The 18,024-nt window shown below is 31.8% G+C and overlaps 1 protein-coding gene across 2 annotated transcripts in view; it reads left to right on the top strand.

The window, feature by feature from the left end:
• LOC142332731 (very long chain fatty acid elongase AAEL008004-like) overlaps positions 1-18,024 on the top strand; it is a 271,686-nt gene that overhangs the window by 92,062 nt on the left and 161,600 nt on the right. The window contains exon 1 of one of the 2 annotated variants that reach the window (XM_075379329.1): positions 14,561-14,820. The exons of the other annotated variant lie outside the window; for it this stretch is intronic. The gene's annotated coding sequence lies outside the window, so the exon portion shown is untranslated. Of the gene's footprint in view, positions 1-14,560; positions 14,821-18,024 lie in introns of those variants that run through there. 2 annotated transcript variants of the gene reach the window in all.

Raw genomic sequence — 18,024 nt, 5'->3', positions numbered from 1 at the left:
CTTTGGTAAGTAAAAAGCCAGTCTTATTACTTTTCTCACACACCTCGTATATGTATATACAAATACTCAAATCTTGCAGTTGCGGAGCATTGCCGGGTATGCTAATATCATGTAAAACAATCGGTTCAGAAATGTAAAAAAAATTTATTTAGATTTTAAAGGTGGGAAATTAAATTGTTAGTAATAGTTGTTTTTAATTCTGCGCTAATTTTAAAAAGTAGTATTTTTAAGTAGAATTGATATAATTTTTTCCAGGTTTTTTACGCCAATCCACCTGGTTGTTCTAGTGGTGAACGCCTCTTCCCTAACCAGCTGATTTGGAAGTCGAGAGTTCCAGCGTTCAAGTCCTAGTAAAGTCAGTTATTTTTACACGGATTTGAATACTAGATCGTGGATACCGGTGTTCTTTGGTGGTTGGGTTTCAATTAACCACAAGTCTTAAGGAATGGTCGATCTGAGACTGTACAAGACTACACTTCATTTACATTCTTACATATCATCCTCTGAAGTATTATCTTAAAGGTAATTACCGGAGGCTAAACAGGAAGAAGAAAGAAAGAAAGGTTTTTTACTCCAGGTTATTTTTTTTAGCATATGAAAAATGCGGTTATTTTTTTATTCTGTAAAAATTATAAAAAATAAATTATTAAAATAAAAAAAAAAATACCCGGCAATGAATTGCATATCTTTCCCGGCCACGGGATGTTATACAATTCAATTTTTCTTTTTTGTATTTCGAAGCAGCTTATTATGGGACCAAAGAATAATATTTTTTGTTTTTTTTTTTTTACTTATTTTCTTCATTTTCGCAGAAGTTATTTTATTTTATGTTTTAATAAAATACGTTTTGAACATTAAATATTTGTAATTGCGATTAAATTTAATTTTTTTGGTTTTTTGGGCTCATGGGGAAACATTCGGGTGAATGATTTTTTAAGAAAATAATCCGTACGTGCTGAAAATAAATTTAAAAAAGGATTCTTTAAAATTTGTTTTAAGAAATACTAAGATTACAGGTATTGTAAATAAACAAAGTTGTTATTTATGAGGAAGGCGGTGAAAACTTTTGGTTATTTTTTTCCCAGGAAGTACTAAAAATTAAGGGCTATCAAATATTTAGACACTTAAATTTTAAATACAAACAGTAAATTGCGAGATGGATTTAAATTTAGAATAAAAATAGCTAATGTGGACATCACATGATTTCCTTGTACGATTATTAAATTATACTCTCACGTTTTTTAAAAGTACATAACATATTATTTCAGTAATAACTTCTGATTTTTTCATATTTTTTTCTTATATATTATTATTGGATAATTTATTGTAATTTTTTTTTACAATCAGAGGTTAACAATTATTAATAAATCAATATATTTAAATTTAAAAAAAGTTAAAAAAAGGGGAAATGAAAGAAGAAAATGTTGCAAACAGAGAATAAAAAGATTAAGAGAAGATGATTGATATAAAGAGGAAGATAACGTTAAGATCATGGAAAGAATAAAAATATTAAGAGAGGATGATGAATATAAACAGAGAGAAAATTTGAAAACTATCGAACGTATACAGAGATTAAGATGAGAAGAATCAAACCAAAGAGCTTTTTCTTCAAAGCCAAAGAGCTTTATTATTGAATTATTATACAGGATTATCATAAAAGAATGGTGCGGTTTTGAACATTGTTTAAATTAAAACAGAATTACTTACAGTTTGTTTTTTATTTTTCAAATTTGTGGTCTCAAATATTTTTTTACATAATTAATAAATTTCAATATGTGCGCCCTTAGTCGCTGGACAAATGTCCAAACGATACTCAACTCTCTCCAAACATTAGTTAACATTTCTTCGTTAACGGTTATCATTGCTTCATTAATCCTGTTTTTTAAGCGGTTTAGGTCGCGAATTTTTTGTGTATAAACAACGCTTTTGATGTACCCCCCACAAAAAAAAATCGCAAGATGTCAGGTCTGAACCCCTTGGAGGCCAAAGTACGGATCCTTGCCGGCCTATCCATCGTTATCCAAATTTTTCGTTCAAAGCGTCCGTGACCGATGCATTGAAGTGCGGGGGGGCACCATCTTGTTGGAAATGAAGTCGATGAATGTTTTCGAGTTCATCCGGCTGAGGAAAGCAATAATCGGTTAACATGTCAAGATACACAACTCCACTAATTGTTTTTTCAGCAAAGAAGAAAGGCCCTATTACACGATTTTTCATCAAACCACACCAACTTTAGGCGAATCGCGTTGTTTCTCGATAATTGCGTGTGGGTTTTCAGAGCCCCATATTCAACATTTCAACAGCGAAATTTTAACGTTTTACACCATCATCAGGTTTCAATTCCTGCAGTATCTGGATTTTATAAGCTTGTAATTTCTGTTTTTTATGTTAAACTTTGTGAACTGTTGATTTTGGAATACCTAATTCGACGCTTCGACGGGGAATGGACTTCACAGGACTTCTAATTGCCGATCGTCTAATTAGTTCAACCGTTTCGTCTGGTACACTTGGTCTGCCGGTTGATTTCTGTTTCTTAACCGATCCGGTTTCTTAGAATCGTTTGAACCGACGCGTTACGTTTTTTTTTGTGTGGTGGATCTCTTCCGAATTCACGTCGAAATGCACGTTGAACTAAAATTACGGATTTTAATTCAGCCATCAATAAAACACACTTTGCTTTGTCTTTATCCGAGAACTCGCTAAACTCACCGCAACAACAATACAAGAACTGGCGTTGTGGTTTCAACTGCTGATAAACAAACTTTTGGGTTGGAGGCTTTCCGGGATACCAATATAACATCTAGAAATTTCCCTACAATCTTCCTATGAATTACTGAAACCGCACCATTCTTTTGTGATAACTCTGTATAAAGTAAAAGTATTTTTACAGTCACAGGTTAATAATTATTAATAAATCAATATAATTCAATTAAAAAAAAGAAGTTAAAAAAAGGAAATGAATTAGAATTCGAACCGATGTGCATTTCCCTTGTAAGATGCAAATATTTTATTAATTAAAATTTTATTTCGCTGTAACTCTGAAACCAATGAACATAAATACCATTCGTGATATCATTGAAAAGTTCTAAATGAGGGCTTAAATTCAAATCTCGCATAACTCAACAACGATTAGTCGTAAGATGTTGAAATTTTTGAATGAGGACTGTTGTAACTTCTATTTGTACATCTATCCATTTGATTGGAATCTCGACTGAACCAAAAAAGCCCAAATTCCAAAAAATTTGGATTTTGGACTTTTTCTTAACTTCAGTAAGAAAAGCCCTCTTTGACAGCTTTTCAACAAAATAATATCATAAGTGGTACGTATTTTCACTAGTTCCAGAGTTATAGCCAAATAAAATTTTAATTTATGAAATATTTGGATCTTCCAAGAGAAAGCATATCGATTCGAATCAGACTTCACCTTCTTTATTTAACCGTTTTTTTTTTTTAAATTAAATATATTGATTTATTAATAATTATTAACCTGGCAGTGTAAAAAAAAATTTACGATGCGTAATAAATCAATAACAGAAAACAAAATATCAGAAGTTATTAATGAAATAAAATTTTACGTACTTTTCATTAAAAAAAAAAATTGTAAATGTAATTTTAATAGGTGTAAAATGAAGTCATATGGTGCCTACATCAGATTTTTTGTTAATTTTTTTTTAAATGTTTCTTTAAGGCACAAAACTTAATCCTATTTGTATTCTCTGTAGTTATTGATATAGAATACAGATATTGTAAATGTAATAATAAAAAGTAAAAGGTTTTTTAACGGAATAGTATCATCTAAAAAAAAAAGTAAGAGGAAATAGATATTAAAGGCTAGTTTAATTTTAAATTATTTAAATTCAAAATGCCTAATTTTTATACATTTCTTAACAAAGAATTTTATTTTATTAGGTGTGTGTATACAGGATGTTTCTAAAATGGTGGGCTAGTAATACTTTTTCGGATTCTACTTGTTAACTAAACAAAAAATATCCTTAGGGAAAATAGCATTCTGTCCTTCATTCTTCCGTCCTCCCCTGACCACCATTTTGTTATTCTTATATAAAAATTTATATCTCAAGTTCGGATAGATGAATCACATTAATGTGATTCACAGTGTCGTGTCTAATAAAGTTTTAAAATTAGCACCCAATACCTACCAAATCAATACCTTCGCAAATTACTACAAAATGTTAGCCATGTTTATTTTTCAAATCCATTATATCTCCAAAAATATTAGTTTTATCAAAATTTATATTATTTGCTAAAATATTAAGCTTTTATTTTAAACGAAATGACATTTTATTTTTTAAAATTGGTTCACAAATAGCCGAGTTATGGCTGAAAATTGTTATTGTAATTTTGAGTCTGTTTTCATTTCCTCCACTTTACGTTCAATTAAATAGTGATTAAATAAATAAAATAAAATAATAATATATCAAGAAATATTAATTAAATATTGTTTTTATTTATTGTTAATTCTAATATTGTAAATTAGTATCGGATTAAGAAATAATTTTCTCACAATAACAGACCTAATAATAATTATGACAAAAATATAAAATCAATTTTCTGCAATAACTCGGCTATTTGAGAACGATTTAAAAAAAATAAAATTCATTTTGTTCTGAATAAAAGCCTAATATTTTTTTGTAAATAACATAAATTTTGATAAAACTTATTTTTTATGAAAATATATAACAACGGACTGAAAATAAACGTGGCCACCATTTTGTAACTTGCGAAAGTATTTATTTAAGTCCTGATTTTTTTGCTAATTTTAATAATTTATTACCAAGACGCTTACTAAATATTAATGCGATTCCTCTATCCGAACTTGAGATATAGATTCTTATATAAATATAATAAAGTGGCGGACAGGAAGAGAACGATGTAGAAATTGCCAGTTTTTCTAACGATTTTTTTTGTTTAGTTTTACTAATAGAATCCGAAAACGTATAGCCAGCCCACCATTTTAGAAACAATATATATATATATTATGTCCTTTTGTTGAATTTCAAAACTGCAGTTATTGATAAATTTCATTTTAAAAAATCTACAAGAGATAATTTGATCGTCTTTATTCTAATGTGTGGTTTGGTGTAGTCTTGAATGACATTAAGAACAGACAGTTAAATGGAATTGACAAATGAAATTTTTAAGTATCATGGAAGGAGATACGAGAAAAGAGATTTTCTAAGAAATGCTTAAATAACTAGATTTAGGTTGTGGAATACTATATGCCTTAGGCCTTAAATTTTAGCAGAAGTACATCTATCTTCTCTATTTGGATATGCGCGTGTGCGTGTATGTGACGTTGAAGTCTTAATCTTCATCAAATTGACACATTTCAATTATTTCATTTATATTTTAGAGAAAAAGTTTGTCTGGTGGTCCCGTATAGTATTTTTTAAACTTAAATGTAATACAATTTATATGTAGTTAACGGCGGTTTAATAATATTTTCCATTTTTTGTCATCACCAATATGAATGATTGCAGTATTTTCACATGAATATCCATGAAAAAACAATTGGAAAACATTAGTTAACTACACCTTAACATGTTAGGTAACAGTATTGCACATTATTTTTACAAAAATACGGGTTTCTTACATGAAAATATTATCTTGCAATATACGAAAATTTTATTGAAATGCCTTTTGATTTATACCGGGAATGTTTTTTTTTACTTCCTTGTACGAAGTAAAGGAAGTATTGTGATTGGGAAAAATTTCGGTTGACTAGTTTCGACGTGACATTTGGACATCCGAAAGGTTTGTGCAAAATTGTTGCCGAAATACCTCACAACGAAACAGAAGGACAATCGAAGAAACTGTTGATCTTCTTGAAAGGATTGACAATGACCAATAATTCTTCAATCGTGTGATCACAGGTGATGAATATTTGAGTACGATCCTGAAACAAAGCGGCAAAGCGAAGAGTGCACACTCCGTCATCTCCTCGACCGAAAAAATGTCGAATGAACAAATCAAAGATCAAAACCATGCTGATTTGCTCTTTTGACAAAAGGGGTATCGTGCATAAAGAATTTGTTCCTCCAGGACAAACTGTCAAGCAAGTGTTTTACAAAGGTGTCCTTGATATGCTCAGGAAAAGAGTAATTCCCATGAGACCTGACGTTGCAGACACGTGGATAATGCCTGACAATGCCCCGTGTCATACGGCCATTTCCATCAGGGAATTTTTTACCTCAAAACGCATTCCTACGGTTCCTTAACCCCCTTATTCACCTGATTTGAGTCTTTGTGACTTTTCCTTTTCCCAAAATTGAATCGTGTCTTAAAAGGACGTCATTTTGGAACTCTGGAGAACATTCAAAAGACTGTGATCGACCAGTTATAAACCCTACCAGTTGAAGCCTTCTAGCGCTGTTACCAGGAGTGGGAACAACGACTCCGCCGGTGTATAACTGTCCAAGGGAACTACTTTTAAGGGGATAATATTGTTGTTTGAAAAAAATAAGAACTTTGGTAAATAAAAAGTCAGTCTCATTACTTTTCTCACACACCTTGTAGAAAAGTTTTAGGCCTTTATCCAAAGAATAGTAGGAACTTTAAACGAATTCGATATTTTACTTAATAAGAAAGTTATATCGACATTTTGTTTTTTTTTTTCGGATAAGCCCTCCCATTTCCGATTTTGCCCATTAACGCACTCGACCATGATTTCCGGTCGTTATATTTTATGTATCAATTTGAAAGTGATTGGCGCAAAATTACGGCAGCTACCGTAACCACAAGAAAGTGAAATACGCGTATACTTTTGATTTGACGGTGGTTTTGGTGTCTGGAAGATGTGAAACGCGAAGATTTGTCGAAATATTCCGGAAGTCGAATCATGGTACCCATTACAATATGTAGCTTTCTTATGAAAATACCTAAAAAAAATGCTTTTGTGCTTAAATATGTTGAAATTAATAACATTTTTTTAATTATAAAATTTGAAGAAAAAAACGTATAAATTGTTCTTTTTGACCTAAATTGTTTTAAGTTATTAATGAAATTAAGATGGTAGATTGGAAATGAAGAAAAACCAATTAGACTGTGATTAATGCATACACGGAATTTCATCTGAATTATTTTAATTAAACAACACATCGAAATTAATAAATAAAAAGTAATTTTAATAATAGGAGACCGTACACTTTATATGAGGTATTCTCTCTCTTTCCTGTAAAGTTAGTCTTGAAATAACGTATTCTGGAAATATTTTAATTATAAATTTATTCAGTACATATTTAAGTAAATAATTACCATTTATGAATATTAAGACACTTTCAAACCTTATTAATAAAATTTTAATTTCTAATTTTTTTCAATTTTAATTTCTAATTTTTTTTTTTCAATTTCCGGTAATTAAATAAATTTTTTCCTTAAAAAAAAATCGCTAAAATCTTTTTGTGGTGTGATTTTTCTTCATAATTGTTAATAAATAAGGCATACAAATTAATATGATAAGAAAACAAAATTATTTACTGTTAATAATAATTTTGAAGTGGAATGTTTAAAATTGATTATTGTTAATAAATAAATAAATAAATTATTTCACATGTGTTTAAACGAGGTTGTTCAGTAATCTAAGACAAATGGCAACAGCAGAAAAACTATTTAATATAATAAACCAGGCATTGTTAACATTTTTAGTTCTACGTCCCCGAAAAAATACAAATAATGTATATAAAGAATATTTCGCGACCTCCCCCCCCCCACAGCATCACCCAATGAACCTTTTTTTTCTCGACGAGTCGGAGAAATATCATTTACGTACCTCCTCACAAAATGGGGGAGTGTAAGACTCGCACGGGTTCGGCTAGATGTTGTTATGAGCCTATTTGTTCCCGAACCCTACCGACTAAAACTCCTATCTCACCGTATCCCCCGCCCGGAGCCGGATCAGCATTTGAGCACCTAGTCAGCTCCGGGGGTGTCTGCTTCTAACCAACAAGGAGGAGCGGCACCAGGCCCGGCTATGCCGTTCCCAGCCGCTCTAACCAGTGGCCGGGTCTCGGTTTTAACCGCTCAAGTGATCGGGAGTCCCACCGCTTCATCGCTGTCGCCCGTCCAGGCAAGTCCAAATTAACAACTACACGAACCCAACCCCCCTCGCTCCTTTCTCTTTTATCCGTATTTAGTGTTAATTTTCACTCCAGTTTCTTCTAGCTTCATATTCCTAAGTCTTTAGTATGTCAGCGGTTAACTTTGACCCCTCCTGCCATTTAGCTCGTCCTGTTAGCATGTGTTCAATGGTATTATCTGGTTTCAGCCACTCCAACCCATAAAGATGCCTATTTTTATCCCATCTATATTAGTTGTAAAAGGTATTTTTAGATGTATCTTCTAATCCGCAGTATCGACAATCAGATGTCCTCTTCTTTCGAACCTAAACAGGTAAGAGGAAAACCTACCGTGTCCCGACAACGTTGTGTAAGTTAATAAGTGGGTTCACCATGTTTCTGCCTAATCCTTGGCGAGATCTGCGGTATTAGGCGTTTGAACCCTATGGGTATTAGGCAATGAAATCTAGTTAAAACTATTTAGCTACGGCTATTTGTTAAATTATGCCATGAAATGCACGAAAATAAAAAATTCTTCTTTTCCATACAAAAGTCAGATGGTTATCGCGGGGGAAAGTATTAACCCGGTTGTTGGAATAACAAGATGAATTAATAATATTTTTCCAGGAGAAACAAACGCCATTCTCACTGTTTTTACAAAATAATAAATATATGTTGTTGTTGGCTTATTTAGCTGATGTGTTTTCGCATTTAAACGATTTGAATGTGAATTTACATTTAACGTGATAAATACATTTATTAATGACATAGTAAGTTCACGCTTTCATTAAGAAGTTTGGTATTTGGAGTATTCGCCTTCAAAGAAGAAATTTTAATATGTTTCTACTCTCTTTAAATTATAACGAGAAAAATTTGGACGACACTGTTATTTATCACAGTTTAGAAAGCATAAAGATTCATTTGCGTGAGCTAAAAATTCAGTTGGCGGAGTACTTCCTAGAAGATAAAAATGATTTCTCGAAGAGATCGATACTGAACCTATTTAGAGAAATCGTTTTTGTAGCTGCTTGTCTTTTGAGATTAACGAACAGCTCATCGAAATGTCTGCCGATAAAGGGTTACAATTAGAATTCACATCTGAAGATTTATGAATATGGAAATTTAGTCACAGAAGTATTGAAAATATTAAACCCTTTCGCCAAGGTCTTACCTTTGTAAAAAGGCTTTTTCATCTATGGTTGCATTAAAAACTAAATATAGGAATCGTCTTTTATTATTTGAAAAAGATTTATTTTTTGTGTGTTTTTAACATAGATATAATTATAGAGAAACGTTTAAGTGAAAAACAAACGCAACCATCTCTTTAATTTATTTGCTTTACATGTGTACTTAAATGTAAGTAAGATATTTATAATAAATGATTTTATTTTTCTCATAAAATGATTTCATTTTTGGTTACGTGTAAAGTATTAGGCTAATTTTATGACCCCTCTAGGTTGAGAAACGCTGGGATAAACTGAAGGTGTCTGCCGGCGTCTCCGTGGCGCGAGTGGTGGCGTCGCGGCCTTTTATCCGGAAGTCCTGGGTTCGAGTTCCGGTCAGACATAGCTTTTTTCACATGCTACAAAAATTGCCATTTATCTCATCCTCTGAAGCAATACCTAACGGTGGTGCCGAAAGTTAAAAAAAAACCTGAAACTGTCTAATGATGAAGTTGGCACCCCTGATGTAGAAAATATCAGCTGTTCGAAAAGAATTTCAAATAATAAATTCTTCTTTTATATTTCAAAATGTGTGTTCCCCGAAAGAACAGCTAGTTGTGATTAGATATTTTATTTTCTGAAGTTATAAAATCGGACGAAATTCACTCTAGGTAAAACAACATACGTTTAAACCGTGTAGAGTAACCTAGTGTCATCGATTTTCATCGTAGCGGAAAATCGGGGAAAGTTTCGATTGACGATTTGCAAAATTGATTTTGCGATTTTGTAGAGCGTCAGTTTTTTAATGAGCTTATTCAATAGGATAGACGCATAAAGATTTGGGAAATTATACTGACATTTGTAATGTTAGTATCGGCATACCATTATCCATGATCAACTGGATTACCGTAAAAACCTGTTGTAGTTACATTTCAAGACGCTCGATTCGAAAACAAAAAAAAAAAAGGACTCCATATTTGTAAGAAACTTACACAAGTTTTTTTTTTTTTTTTATGCGGGAAGGTAATTTTATGATCTCTTTTAGATCATAAAAAAATCCCATTCGGCACGCCGGAAGGCGGAGGTAGATTTCACAGGTGCTAAGTAGGGGATAAAAAATATTTCCACCTTAAAATTAAGAAAAACCTCAAATTTATTCAATATGATAATGGTTGCACGTGAAAAAAACGTTTCATATGTTTAGTATACGACGAGTCCTTTATTCTTACAATTCCAGCAATATTTTGTTCATCCCGTGCCATAAGGGTTGGTCATATCAAAAGTTGACAGACAGACTGACGTTTTAGTAATCTTTAAAGTACTAACGACCACTTTAAACCGATTCGATACTGTGCCTATTAAGGGAGGATGATTTGTTTGTCTTTGAAACCCCATTTTTTCTACCCCCTTGGCCAATGGTTGGTGATATAAAAAAACTTTACTTTGATAAGTTTTAGGCCCTTATCCAAAGAATAGTAGAAACTATAAAAGAATTCGATATTTTACTTAAGTAAAAAGTTATAGCGATATTTTGTTTTTTCGAAAAAGCCTTACCATTTCCACCCCCCATAGTCCGATTTTACCCATCATCAACCTCGACCGAGATTTTGGATCGTTATACTTTTTTATGTATCAGTTTGAAAGTGATTGACGCAAAATTACGGCAGTTATCGTGTCCACAATAGTGAAATATATATATATATATATATATATATATATATATATATATATAGATGTTTACATAAACTTTTGAACTGACACGGTGGATTTGGGGTCTAAGGGATGTGAAAGGCGAAGATATATCGAAATTTTTTTGAAGTCGAATCATGCTACCCATTACAATTTTTTTTTGTCTTCAGTCATTTGACTGGTTTGATGCAGCTCTCCAAGATTCCCTATCTAGTGCTAGTCGTTTCATTTCAGTATACCCTCTACATCCTACATCCCCAACAATTTGTTTTACATACTCCAAACGTGGCCTGCCTACACAATTTTTCCCTTCTACCTGTCCTTCCAATATTAAAGCGACTATTCCAGGATGCCTTAGTATGTGGCCTATAAGTCTGTCTCTTCTTTTAACTATATTTTTCCAAATGCTTCTTTCTTCATCTATTTGCCGCAATACCTCTTCATTTGTCACTTTACCCATTACAATAGGTAGCTTTTTTTTATGAAATCTACTTAACAATTTGTGATGTAATTAAATGTCAGTACGGAATGGAAACATTCGTGTTTATCCGTTAGGAAAAATTCAAAACCTAAGCATTACCTGATTTTGGATTATAAAGGCCCAATTTATTGCAATTATTTAGAATAACAACATACAATCAGCAGTAAGTACTATTGTGACATCCTAGAAAGTAAAGTTAAACCCGCACAGTAAGGAGGAAACATCTCTTTTATCTAACAAAAGGCGTAATTCTGCTCGATAGCTCCTGCCACCATACGACTCGAAGCTTTTCAAAATTTGGGTTGGTAGTTGTTACACCATCCATTTTACAGTCCTATTCTTGCACCATCAGATATCATTTTGTTTGGTTCAAACAAAGAATTTTTACTTAGCATCAGGTTCTTTAGTAATGAACACCTTACAAATGTGGATCAAGAGTGGTCCAAGAATAATTTGTTACTGCTAGAATCGTTTTTAACTTACAGTAAGATAGAACAAGTACCTAAATGCACCCGAAGATTATGTTGAAATGTTTCATTTTTAGTTAATAAGGTTTTTTTAATTATTTTTAAGTTCCATACAAAACTAAAGCATAAGGGCGTTTAACATTTTCATGGACGTTTCTTTCTTCATTTTGTGCCATTATCTTGATTTCTTTGTCTTCCTTATTTGTACACTAGATTACATATTTAAACCATTTTTATGAAATTTTAAAATTTAACTTATTTTCTAATTGGGTAAAGCAATTTACACGATTGCAATTTTAGCAAAGTGCATATTTTTTCACTTATCTTTATATATAAAAATGTTAAGTTCGTTTGTGAACGCTTCAAAAACTAAAAATGTTCTGCACCGATTGAGCTCAAGTTTTAGCACGATATATAACCCGCATCAATGATTGTTTTTATCTATTTTTCGCATCAGTCATATAGAGGACCGCGAGAACAGTTTTTTTAACGGTCAGCTGTGTACCAGTGACCGCACCATTTGCCGGAAGCGAGGGGAACACTCGCCATACTAGCTAACGACAACCGCAGTCACATGTGAAACAATACCTGTTCCCAATTACATTGTTTATTAACAAAAAAAAAAAAAAAACGTATCCACTTGCATCTGATTCAGATTATTATACAATCTGAATTAAATATCCACTTTAATCGAGGTACTTTTGTGTGATCGTGTCGTGATTGAGCTGCGCCTTTCACCAAGATCTGAATTTATTAGAAAACGACCAACAGTGGGATATATGTATTAATGACGCGTGCAACACTGCACATCCAAACCAAATTCGCGCATTATTCGCAATTATATTGACCGCTTGCTTCCCTTCATCTCCCACAGAGTTATGGGAAAGATATCGATCGCATATGGTTGAGGATATTTTGCATAGAGTACGCCTAGAAAATACCAATATGACCATGGAATTTACAGAAGGCTTTTACAACGAAGCATTGATAAATATTGAAGTTATTTATAAAGTGCTTAGCTATCGCAAATAAAGTTCTTAGTCAATTGAGAATGTCAGCACCCACCCGAGCTGCGATTGCTTCATTTGATGTGGATTTACGCCGTGAACAGAATTACAACATTGGTGATCTTCAGTCATATGTCCAATCAAACATTCCCAAATTAACGCGTGAACAGAAAGGCATTTATGATCGCATAATGCAAATGATAAATGACGGAATTGGGGGGACCTTTTTCTTGGATGCGACAGGAGGAACTGGGAAAACATCCCTCATTAGATTGATTCTAGCAACGGTTCGATCAAAAAATAACAATTATCCTGTTGCGGAATATTAATCAGCCAAAACTCTGCAACGGAACGCGACTTGCAGTTAAGAAATTCATGAATAACGTAGTGGAAGGAGCGATTTTATCGGGACCTTTCAAAGGTGAAGATGTCCTCATTTCTCGAATACCCATAATCCCGACCGACACAACATTTTAATCTAAAAGACTGCAATTCCCAATTCGATTGGCATTTGCAATCACAATCAATAAAGCTCAAGGTCAATCTTTAGAATTGTGTGGTTAGATTTAGATGCGGATTGCTTCTCACATGGACAACTGTATGTTGCGTGTTCCCGAGTCGGCAAACCAGATAGCCTTTATATCTATGCAGACAGTGGAAAAACAAAAAATATTGTATATCCACAAGTATTGCAAAATTAAACTTCTATGAAACGTATGCTTTGTTTTGTTTCTCATTTCTCATCCATGCAACCACAATGTGCCACAGCGAAGCGTGGCGGGTAGAGCTAGTAATAATATATAATTTTTTTATATATATATATTTTTTTGTTTAATTTACTTCCTCTGCATATTTCGGGATAAAATGAAAATAAAGGAAATTTAATTATATGTAACTTTTGCAGAATTGTTTTTTATAGTTTTCCTCATCTTAAACGAAATTTATTTTACGATTCGCAATCTGCGAATTAAGGTTAGTAAAAGATTTCAGTTAAGACCAGAATAACATTTTAAACGATTTTCGTATAAAATATTTCTATTTTTGGGATTTTGACTTTGTTTACCATTTGTTAGATTTATTCGTACCGGCCTCCGTGGCGCAAGTATTAGCGTTTTGGCTTTTTATCCGAAGGTCCCGGGTTCGAATCCCGTTCAGGCATGGAATTTTCACATGCTACATAATTGCAATTTCATCTTATCCTCTGAAGCAATACGTAACGGTGGTCCCGGAGGCTAAACAAAAGTGGTATTCGGAAGTAAAAAGATTAATAAATTTTTTATTTATTTATTAATATTTTATAGTGCTCGATTTTCCGTTTTTAAAGAATTTAACCTTGAAATGTAGTATTTGTAATAAATAATTTTTTTTATTGATTTACAAAAAAAAATATATATATATATTTTTTTTTCCTCTGCCTTGATTTGTTACTTATATATTTGAATTATTACTACGTAAAATATCTACGAATTATTATGTAATATATTAAAAATTAATTTATTTAACAGATAAATATATTTATTAAAAAAATTGATTTAAATATATTAACATTACGTTAAGAGATTTGTTGTATGTAAATTTAGTTTTAAAAGTCGCCGCTAGTAGCGTTGTTTGTTGAAAATCTTGAATGTCTAGTGAACTATCTATGTTGGTATATAACAGAGTGTTATGATAAGTTAGTGCCATTTGGTCTCCCTCCGTCAAGGTGTTCAATTGTAGTCTGTATATCGGTGTGCTGTAATACATACTCGGCGTTATAACGCCGTTTTCTTTTATTTTATTATAAGTCTTTATCACAATAAAGTTTGTTTTAATCTGTTTTTTTTTATACTTGTTTTTAAATGTAACTAATAGTGGTTCGGAAACTTAAGACTTTTCAAACTATTTTATATAATTGAACTTTTTCACTGTGTTTGTGTGCGTCTTCTTCTGTTTTATTTGAAGGTAATTAATAAATTATTAGTTTACGTTTATTTATGTTTAGGAGATTATAATATTTTATCTTATTTATGGATTTAAATCTATAAAAAAGTAAATCATTATTCTAATAAAATTTGAAATTCAATTTTATTTATTATTAATATAAAGTTTATTATAATTCTTTCAAAATCAAAATATCATTTGCAGATCGTGTTTATATTATTTTTATTTTTTTGTCATTTGACTGGTTTGATGCAGCCCTCCAAGATTCCCTATCTAGTGCTATTCGTTTCATTTCGCTATACATCCTACATCCCTAACAATTTGTTTTACATATTCAAAACCCGGCCTGCCTGCACAATTTTTTCCTTCTGCCTGTCCCTGCAATATTAAAGAACTATTTCAGGATGCCTTAATATGTGGCCTATAAATCTGTCTCTTCTTTTAACTATATTTTTCCAAATGTTTCTTTTTTCATCGATTTGCCACAACACTTATTCATTTGTCACTTTATCTACACATATGATTTTTAACATTCTCCTATAACACCACATTTCAAAAGCTTCTAATCTTTTTTTTTCAGGTACTCCGATCGTTCGTTTCACTTCCGTATAAATTTGCACTCCAAATATTCTTTCAAAAATGTTTTCCTGGCGTTTAAATTAATTTTTGATGCAAACAAATAATATTTGTGACTGAAGGCTCGTTTCGCCTGTGTGCTATTCGGCATTTTATATAGCTCCCGCTTCGTCCATCTTTTGTAATTCTACTTCCCAAATAACAAAATTCTTCTACCACCATAATCTTTTCTCTTCCTGTTTAAATTCAGTGGTCCATCTTTTTTATTTCTACTACATTTCATTACTTTCGTTTTGTTCTTGTTCATTTTCATGCGGTAGTTGTTGCGTAGGACTTCATCCATGCTGTTCATTGTTCCTTCTAAATTTTTTTTACTTTCTGCTAGAATTACTATATCATCAGCAAATCGTAGCGTCTTTATGTTTTCACCTTATACTGTTACCCCGGATCTAAATTGTTCTTTAACACTTGGTTTTTGAACCATAAAAAATGTAAGTAAATAAGGGAATTAATCGTTTTTACAGTCCTAAAACGTGACAATTCATTATTAATTATTTTATTTTTATTTTTTAGTGAACTTTTTTATTGGGTTTTGCTTTATTATTACTCGCACGGTGAGTTTTAATCTCATTAACTTTCTTTATAGTAATAGTTAAATATTAATAGCGGATTTAGATTGCAGAAAAAAAATAGCAAATAAAAATTTATTTAAAAACTTTGTTTAGATTTACGCTTCGTTCGATAAGCGCAAAAAAATCTTTAAAAAATGTTGACTTAATACTTAATTAGTAATATTTTTGCATTGATTTCGACAAATTCTTATATTTTTGGATCCACGGTTTCCCAAATATCGACCATTTACCTTCTTTTTTTTTGTGTTGGCGCAACTTTTTAAATTATGTTTATATTTATATATACCCTAAGTAGTTGTCTTATAAATTTATATATATTTTTTCTTTTTTTAATGAAAGCAAACTGTATAATATTTTTATTTTCAACAAGTTAATAATTACTTACCTCTGTTTTAGTGTTTTCATCCATAACGTCTGGGCTTGAATCTCGGTTAATCTTACCATTTTTCATCTGTTATATAATTGTAATAGAGCGTCAACCGGTTTGTTTCTAGAGAAAATAAAAAAATCAATGTCTTATCTTAAACTTTGTACAAAATCACGATTAAATAAAAAGTTAATGGAATTTAAACCAGAAATGAACTGTGTATATATATATATATATATTAATTCTTTATTATTTAAGTGACTTAATTTTTTATTACTTATTGGCCGAATATTGATACTATTTTTATTTATTTATTCATGGTATTTTTTTTTTAATTTACCCCAAATACATTTCATTTTTGTTAGGAAGGATTCGAAGGGTTGTATGTTTAATTGATATACTTCAGTTTAGACTTTTACTACAGTTTTACGACAATTCCACTTATGTTAATATTTATGAAATTCCGCAGTTTAAAATATACAATTATGGAAGTATTTTGACGTTTCTATATCATTAAAATGTTACTAAATACAATAAAAACTATAATATTATTAGGTGAACATATAACGTGTAAAAAATCAACCTTGTTAAATACTTAGTAAACCTGCTAAGTAACGCTGGCTAGGTCAACTAGATAATTACGATATGCGGAATTGTTTCGGTAATTTAGTACGACCATCAATAGAAACCAGTGTCGGTGTCGTAATCATAAAATCATCATATAAATTCCTACCGAACAGTAATTATTAAAGTGATTTTCCTCGTGCCTTGATACGAATATAATTGGCGTTTTGAAAAGATTAAGTAGAAAAAACAATAGAAAACTGCCGGGGAAGAAAACAGGTTAAGATTAAAGGAGAGAAAAGATTTATTAATTAAGAATCGCAAAACAAGACAGTCCTGTCTAAATAAAGTTCTCAGGCATATTCGAGATAGTATATATCCTTTCTGACAATTATCGGGTACTTAGTGGGTGCATTTCATTACCGATTGTTTTTTTTTTTATGTACCGTTATTTTCCATTATATACAGAGGAACCGTCTGTGGTGAAGTTTCCTTTAGAAAGCCTAATTCTCTCTGGAGAGAGCCCTTTCTTTTTTTCTATTGGTTTAGAAGGGAAAGTATTGTAGTAATCATTCCTATTTGGGCATGTGCGATTTTCACCGGATCTTGACGTTTTGTCACCGAAGAAACCCACAAAAACCGAATGGAAATTTTCCGGATATTAATGTTCGGATGTACGTGCGTGTGTTCGGTATTTACCTCTCTATCATCTTATTTCTCCAGAACTACTGGACCGATTTTGACCAAACTTTTTCTATTTCCTGTTTACCCTCCAGTAAATTACCTTTCAGATAATACTTCAGAGGATGATATGTATGAGTGTAAATGAGGTGTAATCTTATACAGTCTCAGTTCGACCATTCCGAAGATGTATGTGTGGTTAATTGAAACACAACTACCAAAGAACACCCGTATTCACGATCTAGTATTCAAATCCGTGTAAAAGTAACTGATTTTACTAGGACTTGAACGCTGGAATTCTCGACTTCCAAATCAGCTGATTTGGGAATCACTAGACCAACCCGGTGTGACGTTGATACCATTAAATTTTCAAGGTCAAGTGGGTGAGGCTGTAAAGCAAGGTTA

Source organism: Lycorma delicatula, chromosome 12, assembly GCF_047948215.1.
Source record: "Lycorma delicatula isolate Av1 chromosome 12, ASM4794821v1, whole genome shotgun sequence".
Classification (NCBI taxonomy): Eukaryota; Metazoa; Arthropoda; class Insecta; order Hemiptera; family Fulgoridae; genus Lycorma; species Lycorma delicatula.
The sequence above is the reverse complement of the archived record's forward strand: the minus strand, read 5'-3'. Positions and strand labels throughout refer to the sequence as shown.